The sequence below is a fragment of the Papaver somniferum genome, chromosome 9, assembly GCF_003573695.1.
Source record: "Papaver somniferum cultivar HN1 chromosome 9, ASM357369v1, whole genome shotgun sequence".
NCBI classification, from domain to species: domain Eukaryota; kingdom Viridiplantae; phylum Streptophyta; class Magnoliopsida; order Ranunculales; family Papaveraceae; genus Papaver; species Papaver somniferum.
In genome coordinates this window covers 56,913,735-56,922,913 of record NC_039366.1, presented here as the reverse complement: position 1 = coordinate 56,922,913, position 9,179 = coordinate 56,913,735, and the positions used below count along the sequence as shown (strand labels likewise).

Here is a 9,179-nt window from a genome sequence, read left to right as displayed (position 1 = left end):
TGGTATTTGGATTTTTTTCTATGCTGAAATGTACAATTTATTCCTTGGGTTATTTATGTTGCTTTTTTTTTCCTTGTATTTTTTTGTTTTTGTTTCGGTGTGTGGATTTTTTTCTATGTTGAAATGTTCAATTTCGTGCATCAACATGAAAGTGTTGCCGTTAAATGTTGGGTCATTTTTGTCATTTAGAAGAAGGTGATGTTTATGAATTCTTTTATTATTTAGGTATTGGAATCATGAGATAAATCAGGTAATTATTTACAAGTTCATAGAGTTTACAAAATGCAATATACTCTTGCAAATTTATTTATTTATGAGGTGTGCATTCTTTTGGAAAAATAAATATAATTAGCTGAAAGAACGGAGGAAATGTAGAAAAATACACCCCCCCTGTAAACAATAAGAATCAATTTATCACTTTAGGTCTGATCTTATTATCTCCTTGCCAATACTTTTAACAAAAATACGAGTTTGAACAAGTAAATTGCTATTGAAAGTAAAGTACTGCTATACGACGATGCTAATGATAATGATCTTTGCGTGGAATTGGATGAGAATGAGGAACCAGACTAATCTGACAAAGAACCAAACTCATCTAACAAGTTCTTTGCTTTTTAAACAGGGTTTTTGATGACCATTTTGTTTTCAGTAGTGGTTTTATTTATTTTTTAAGTACTGCACTAGATGGAGGCTTTTTACGCTGATAGATAGGTTGACATTTATGTGATGAATGATTCACGTTGAACTTTATGTTTTCTGGAAATGATGAATATGAAAATGGATGGGTTTAGTTTATTTATCTTTATTAGCTTACTGTATGATTAGAATAATACGTTTCCTACATAGGTGCCACTAATAATTCGTACGTTTCCTCCCTAAACCAAGAATAATACAGGAGACAACCCAGCTTAAAATTATTAAGGTAAATATTATTTGAAATAGGAAAGTACTTTTTTTCTATAGCCTCTTCTCGAGTTGGTTAGAGATAGGAAACAAAATTTCGAAAATTTTGGGAAACAATTTTATCATAACTGTCTACGATATATTCTCTCTCATAAAATAAGGAAACTAACCATATTGGTAACACATCAAAAATTTGGAAATAAAAATAAAAATAAAAACACCAAAAATCTTTTGTTTGGCGGGTGATGAAAATGGATTTTACTGGGCGGGATGATTTCAAAAGGAAAATCAATTCCTGCCTGATGGTTTGGTTAAATTCCAAAAAGAAAAAGAAAGATGAGTTCGATCTACTTTTTCAGTTTTTATTACTCGATTCATTCTCTCTATGAAATCATAATTCTACTACTATCGTCTCTAATCTTTACAAGGAACCTACCTCTTCAGACTCGATCTTTGTTGTTGGTATTATTTCTACAACCCATTATCGAATGAATATTAAATTGATGTTAGATTTTTTGTTCGATCTCATGGAATTAGATGTTAGATCTTATAGGTTTACTAGTTAAAGCATGATTAGGGCTTTTATTCTATCACTTCTTATAGGTTTACTAGTTAAAGCATGAGTAGGGTTTTTATTCTATTACTATCTCTAATCTTTACAACGAGTCTACCTCTTTAAACTCGATCTTTGTTGCTGGTAATATTTATACAACCCATTATCGAATGAATATTAAATTTATGTTAGATTTTTTGTTTGATCTCATGGAATCAGATGTTAGATCTTATAGGTTTACTTGTTAAAGCATGATTAGGGTTTTTATTCGGCTGTATCAAAGAAAAAGTTAATGACAATCACGGTGTAGGATCAGAATCTCGCAACAATTATGTCTCAACGAAATTATCAATGGTATTGCACAATAGCGTCGTAGAACAATTTCAGAAACGACGTTAGCAAGGATCATGAGAAAGATGTGATAGTCTTGCGAAAATTAGAGAGCTTGCAAAATTAACATTTGTAAGGTTGCGAGAATGTCACAAACCATACTCGAAAATAAAGGACAGATTAGTTGTCATCCACTATGTATTTCCTTATAAATAGTCATTTGAGTTGTAAAGGGGAGGAGATCTTTTTTGAGTAAGAAACAAGTAAATAGGAGAGAGAAAGTTCAGAGCAGAGATCATTCTTGACTTCTTTATCTTTCTTGTAAGAAAATTCAGAAATTAATCAATAAAATTAAGAGTGTAAACCTAAAAATGAGCTAATCAATAATGAAATCATATGAGGAGTGTAGTGTAGGATTTCCTGCAACTACATAATGACGCTAGAAACAAGGACTGAAGATCGAAAGTTGAATATTGTTGATTGAGAATATTCAAATCAAGAAAGTGATTAAGTAAATCAGTAAATCAGTTAAAAGAAAGATGATCATAATTAATGAAAATGGCAAAAGATTAGAGTGTAATATGATAACAAAAAGCTTGATCAATGAATTTCATGAAAACGTCAAAGGAAGAATACATAACGAAATTTTGAAGGAAAGAAAATTATAGCGGTAGAAAAAATATCACCCTTGAAAGAGTGGGAAAAGCAAAAAATTGCATTTATGGCGGAAGAAATACCAAAAGAAAATTTAAACCATACATCTTCGTTGGTCATCACAGTGCCTATTACACGAAAAGAGAAGGATACAACAATAAAATCCGCATGAGAATGGATGTTGAACAGAACTTTAATCGATACAGGAAGTTCAGTTGATACAATATTTTATCATGCATTCCGGGGAATGGGATTTAAAGATGAAGAAATGTCCAATTCAGCATATTTAGTTCACGGCTTTGGAAAATCCACAACAAAACCTAAAGTAGAAATAGTGGTGCGAATTCCACTTGGAGAAATCGAAACATATGTAACATTGTGTGTGGTGGATATGGAATCGCCATATAATATGTTATTAGGAAGATCATGGATACATGCAATAAAAGTTGTGGTATCAACGTTGCATCAATGTATTAAATTCCCCACTCCAAATGGAATAGGTGAAATTAGAGGAGATGTTGACAATGCGAAATTATGTCATCAAATTGAAGTAAAGCATTATGAAGAAAAAGCAAAAAGGAAACAATTTCGCAGAAAATTGGCAAAGGAAACAAAGAAGGAAGAAGAATTTAGAGTTTATATGATAAGGGAAAAAGAAGGAAAAGGAATACCCAACTAAATTTCGGAAGAAGGGGAAGAACCCATAAAAGCAATAAAAGAACCAACACCAATGGGAGAACCTAAATCCAGTTACACTGCCGCAGAACCAACAAAAGAAAAAAATGTTGGGACTGTAGAGGAGCCTCTAATGTTGAGAATTGGAACCAAAATTGATGTAGAAGAAGAAGAAAGAACTGTCAACTTGTTGCGAGAATATAAAGATATTTTCGCAGGAAACATGGATGAGATATCAGGAATAGATCCATCAATTGCTTGCCACAAGTTGGAGATTAACAAAAATGTGAGACCATTTAAACAGAGAATAAGAAAAATCGCAACAACTTACTATTCCCAAATAGAAGAAGAATTATAGAAAATGCTTGAGGCAGGAATTATAAGAGAAGCTAAATACCCAGAATGGATAGCGAATATGGTCATTGTCCCAAAGAAAAACAAGGGAATCAGGATTTGCATAGATTTCACTGATTTGAACAAAGCTTGCCCAAAGATAGTTTTTCGTTAACCGATATTCCTCAAATGGTGGAATCTGCAGCGGGAAATGATAGGGTATCATCTTTATATGGGTACAAAGGGTATAACCAAATTCCTCTCGCTGAAGAAGATCAAGAACATACTGTTATCTTTGCCCCTAGAGGTTTATATTGTTACACGAAAATGCCATTTGGTTTGCGAAATGCGGGAGCGACATATCAAAGAATAGTAGAGAAGGTGTTCGCAAAATGGATACATAAAACATTAGAAGTATACGTGGACGACATGTTAGTAAAGAGTAAAGAAGCTAAAGACCATGTACAAGACTTGAGGGAGATTTTTGAACAAATGCGGCAGTATAACATTAAATTGAATCCTGAGAAGTGTCCTATTGGAGTTGCATCGGGAAAATTTTTAGGCTATATTGTATCAAAGGAAGGAATACAGGTTGATCCATAAAAAGTGCAAGCAGTTCGTGACATGCCAACATCAGCAACAATATAAGATGTGCAGAAATTGAATGGGCTTCTAGCTTCGCCGGGGAGATTCATTTCGCGATCATCATACAAATGCAAGTATTTTTTCGATATACTCAAGAAGGGTGTGAAATTTAAATGGAGTGATGAATGTGAAAAGGCTTTTCAAGGAATCAAAGAACATCTTATGAATACAACTATTTTACAAAAGGCAGAACCATGAGAAGCATTATTGATTTACCTTGCGACAACGTCGCATGCATTAAGTGATGTGTTATTGCGAGTAGACACAGGAGTGGAGAAACCCATTTATTACATTAGCAAAACTTTTAATACTGCTGAAAAGAATTACTCAAATATTGAAAAATTAATCTTAGCATTGGTCTATGCATCATTTAAGCTCCACATATACTTTCAAGCACACAAGATAAAGGTATTAACAAAAGTGCCAATTGAATCAGTGATGAAGAATTCTAAAAGATCAGGAAGGGTAGAGAGATGGAATGCACAAGTAGGCCACTTTGATATTAAATATGAAATTTTGTCTTCACCAAAAGCACAAGTTGTTGCGGATTTCTTGGCAGAATTTCCCTTAGAAGAAGATGAAGCAGTAGAAGAAATGATGGATGTAGAAGAAGAACATGGAGATCCAAAAGATTTATTAACAGAACCAAATAGATTGGAAATATTGGTAGATGGATCATCAAATGGAGAAGGAAATGGAGTTGGAATTGTTTTAATTTCGCCAGAAGGAATAAAGATGGCTTTTTCATTCAGATTGGAATTTGCATCCACTAATAATGAAACAGAATATGAAGCCGTGATACATGCTTTAAAATTCGCAATAGAGATGAAACTAGAAAATGCCAGGATCACTAGTGATTCGCAGCTAGTTATTCGCCAAATAAAAGGAGAGTATACTACAAATGAACCATCCTTGAAGAAATACAAGAAGCTGGTTGAATAATTATCAGCGAAAATCCCAAAGATAAAATGGAGGCACATTTCAAGAAAGGATAATAGACTCGCAGATGCTTTTGCTTTTATCTCAAGCATGATGACGGATCCAACTGCGAGATGCATAAAAATACAAACACTTCTGTCACCATCAATAAATAAAGAAGAGGAAGATGTGGATGTGATGGTGATATATAATGAAAAAGAAGAACAAATAAACAATGTCGCAGACTGGAGAGTGGAACTTCATGCATATTTGGCGAAAGGAGAAACACCAAGAAATAGATTGGAAACACACAAGTTAAAAAGCCGAGCAACGAATTATGAATTAAGAGATGGGTTGCTATACCGAAAATCCTTTCGTGGACCATCACTCAGATGTTTGACACGAGAGGAAGGAGAAAAGGTGCTGAAAATGTTACATAGTGGAGATGCTGGCAATCATAGTGGAGGAAGATCTTTGGCACATAGAGAAAAAAATGCAAGGTTATTATTGGCCATACATGCATGAAGATGCAAAACAAATATAAAGACGCTGCGAAGATTGTCAGCGACATGGAAAGAAAATACATGCACCAGGAGCACCATTGTCATCTTCAACCAGTGTATGGCCCTTTGGAAAATGGGGCTTAGACATTGTGGGGCCATTTTTACCAGGAACTGGACAAAGAAGATACTTAATATTTGCAACAGATTATTTCACAAAATGGACAGAAGTGAAGGCAGTACAACATATTCGCGACAAAGATATCTTTACATTCATATTCGAAAATATCATTTGCAGATTTGGAATTCCTGCACAGTTGGTATCTGATAATGGGAAACAGTTTGAGGGGCAGAATATAGAAATGTTACTTAATGCATTCAAGATAAAATGTGGAAAGTCTACTCCTTTGTATCCACAAGCAAATGGGCAAGTAGAAGCAACAAATAAAACAAGGATTATATGCAGAAGTAGGCCTCGTCTGGACCCTCACTTTCATTTCTAGGCCACTTTTTTTATTTCTTGCAAAACTAGGCAAGTTAAACGGATTCCATCCACTTTAACCATCTCGGTCAATTTATCGCGTTGACTTGTCAATATCTCGCCAAAATATCATATAGGGAGATCTCATACATGTGGTAAGATTCCTGAAATGTCCTTCACACGTCTGTGTCAGTCACACACGTTTAGATGTCCACCTGTCTCGATAAGATCTCCACGTGTTGCTATCTGAAAGCCAAATCTAAGTAACAAGAAATCTCGAGGATGAATTGAACGGCCAAGATAGTTCTTCATTGTTATTATCGACAGCGCGGTAAGGTGTAAGGAATAACAGAAGATTCTTGGATTGAGAAATCGATTCATTTAGTTTCTTCTTCTCTTTTGTTATTCAGAGAGGGTTCTTCAGAGAGGTTTTTTAGATAAATCAGTGAAACAGTGTTTTGTTAGTTGAGATTCGAAGAAAAAAATTGAAGATTTCCTGCTGGTGAAGATGACGAGAAGGAAGAAGCGTTCTACAGAGAGGTAACAAAAAACACTAATATGTTTTTTGAGGTTTCTCAGTTGATTTTAACGTTTCAGTGATGAACTTATTATGGGTTTTGTTTGTAAGGTTGATTTATTTGGGTTTGTCGAATTTCTAGGGTTTTCTATGTTTATAGAATTTTTATGAAGTTCGAAATTGTTCTGCTGATAATGAAGTTCTACTGATAAATTTCTAGGGTGTCTTAATTTCAAATTTGGGTTCTGCTGATAATGATTAACTGAAATTGATTTCTAGGGGTTTTTATGGTTTGTGTGATAATTGATTTCTAGGGTTTTTATGGTTCTAGAATTTGTCTGAGATGGGTTTTCCATAAATTTGTCTGATATATATTTTGTTGTTCTTAATTGTAGAAAGCAAGTGGTTAAAGTGGTTCAACAGGACATATTTCCAACCAGAAATATTAAGGTGAAGGATCTAATCAACACTGCTATGTGTTTTGAGTTTAAGGGTTTGTCCAGAGAAGATATGGGTATAAATCAGTTAAAGTCTAGGATTAGTCCTATGTTGAGATTAACCAGTAGGGAGACATTGGACCTTCTATGGTTTGTTGATCCATGCCTACCATCAAACATCATTAATGATGTAGAATTTTGGTTTTTCTGGGAAAATGCAATTGAAGATGAACATGGTTGGATTACATTGTATTAGCAAGTGATGCCACTAGATGAGAATGGTGAGATAGATGTATCTCAGGTTACTGCAGATTCACAGCCTCCTCCACCACAAATGACACCCAAAAAGAATGTGACTCCAAAGAAGCCAGTCTCTAAGACTCCACCTAAACCAGTTTTTACTAGTGGTTCATCACTTAAGATATGGCATGGCAAGTCAGTTAGAAGAAGTCAAAGAATACCAAGGATGAAGAAGAAGAATCCTACTAAAGTGTTTGTTGATTTAGCTGGTAGTGAAGAAGATGTTTCTGATGAATATGTTGATGATGGAGGTGTATCAGTTCCACAGTTTACTCAACAAACACAAGCAAGTGTAGCTGAGAATGATGATGGAGATGTTTATATTCCACCGTTTACTCAACAAACACAAGCAAGTGTAGCTGAGAGTAATCCTGTTTTGGAGGCTAGTGGAGATGAACAAGGTAATGAGATACCTAGATTAGATGATTATTTCAATCATGACTTTTGGGTTGAAGCTACAACACAGGCAGAAGTGGTGGAAGATTTGTTTGCAGTTTCCCAAGAGTACAAGAAAAGTGATGAGTATGTCATGCACTTGAAAAATGTAGAAGAAGATGAATGTAACCCTGATGATGAGGATGTCCTGAAGATGAATGACAATGACAGTGAAGAGAAAGATATCAAGAGTTACAATAAGTTTCTACAAAAAGTTGAGAATGGGTATCTTTTAGATGGTACTGCAAGTGAGAGAAGTGATGGTGATAATGATGCTGCAAGTGATGGTGATAATGTTGATAATGATGTTGCAAGTGATGATGATAATGTTGATAGTGATGCTGGTGATCCAAACTTTGGGGAGGTGGAGGTTGAGAATGACAAGGAAGGTATGTGATTGCTTCTGTCTTTTTTAAACTTTGATGTGTTTGATTGTATAATCCTTTAATTTATTTAGTACTAATGCCCTTATCTCTGTGGTTTTGTAGAGGACCATTATGGGGACTTGGTCTCTGACAGAGAAGAAGAAGGTAAGCTGTCATTTGTTTTGTAGTCTTTTGTTTTTCTTATTCTTTGTTTGTTTGTTATGTTTGTTTGTTATGTTTTTTTGAAGTGAAAACTACATTTTTTTTGTACTGCATAACTTGTTATGCACATTTTTTTGTACTGCATAACTAGTTATGCATATTTTTTTTGCATCTGCAGTGATTTATGATAAGCATAACCTTTGATGCATCTGCATAACTGGTTATGCACATTTTTTTTGTACTGCATAACTTGTTATGCACATTTTTTTGTGCTGCATAACTAGTTATGCATATTTTTTTTGCATCTGCAGTGATTTATGATAAGAATAACCTTTGATGCATCTGCATAACTAGTTATGCACTTTTTTTTGTACTGCATAACTTGTTATGCATCTGCATAACTGGTTATGCACATTTTCCCCTTGTTTGAAGGGCTCTAACTGAGTCATTTGTTTTTGGGAATTTGTATCAGAAACCAACAAGAATGATGGGCTTGAACTTATAGTATCAGAAAGCAACAAGACTGATGGGCCTAATTGTTCAAAGCTTAAATGTCCAAAGCCTCATGATAACACACAGTTTGAAGAAGAGCATGCACAACATTTTAAGGATGAGGAAGATGAGGAGATGTTCCCTGAGGGAATTACTTTTGAACAAGTGGATCCTTACAACCTAGTGAAGGGAACCAAGTTTGTCAGCAAGAATACTTTCAAGAAGCATTTGAGGGCCTACTATGTGAAGCATAGACATCAGGTCAAGTTTAAAGATTCAAACAACTACAAGATTAGGGTGAAGTGCATTCATCATGAGAAGACCAAGTGTCCTATGTTCATTTATGGAAGAGTTTTGAAGGGTGAAGGAACTACATTTACTCTGAGAAGTTGGAATGTGAAGCACACATGCAATGGAAATGTTAAAGGGGAGAACAGATGTGTAAATCCAGAATTTGTAGCTGACTGGTACATGCATAG

The 9,179-nt window shown here is 34.6% G+C and overlaps 1 long non-coding RNA gene across 1 annotated transcript; it reads left to right on the top strand.

Moving 5' to 3' along the window:
- Positions 1-8,004: 8,004 nt before the first annotated feature.
- On the top strand, positions 8,005-8,750 carry LOC113313364. Its single transcript, XR_003341817.1, has 3 exons — positions 8,005-8,070; positions 8,170-8,211; positions 8,681-8,750. It is a non-coding gene; the product is annotated as an uncharacterized LOC113313364 (long non-coding RNA).
- The last annotated feature ends 429 nt before the right edge of the window (positions 8,751-9,179 follow it).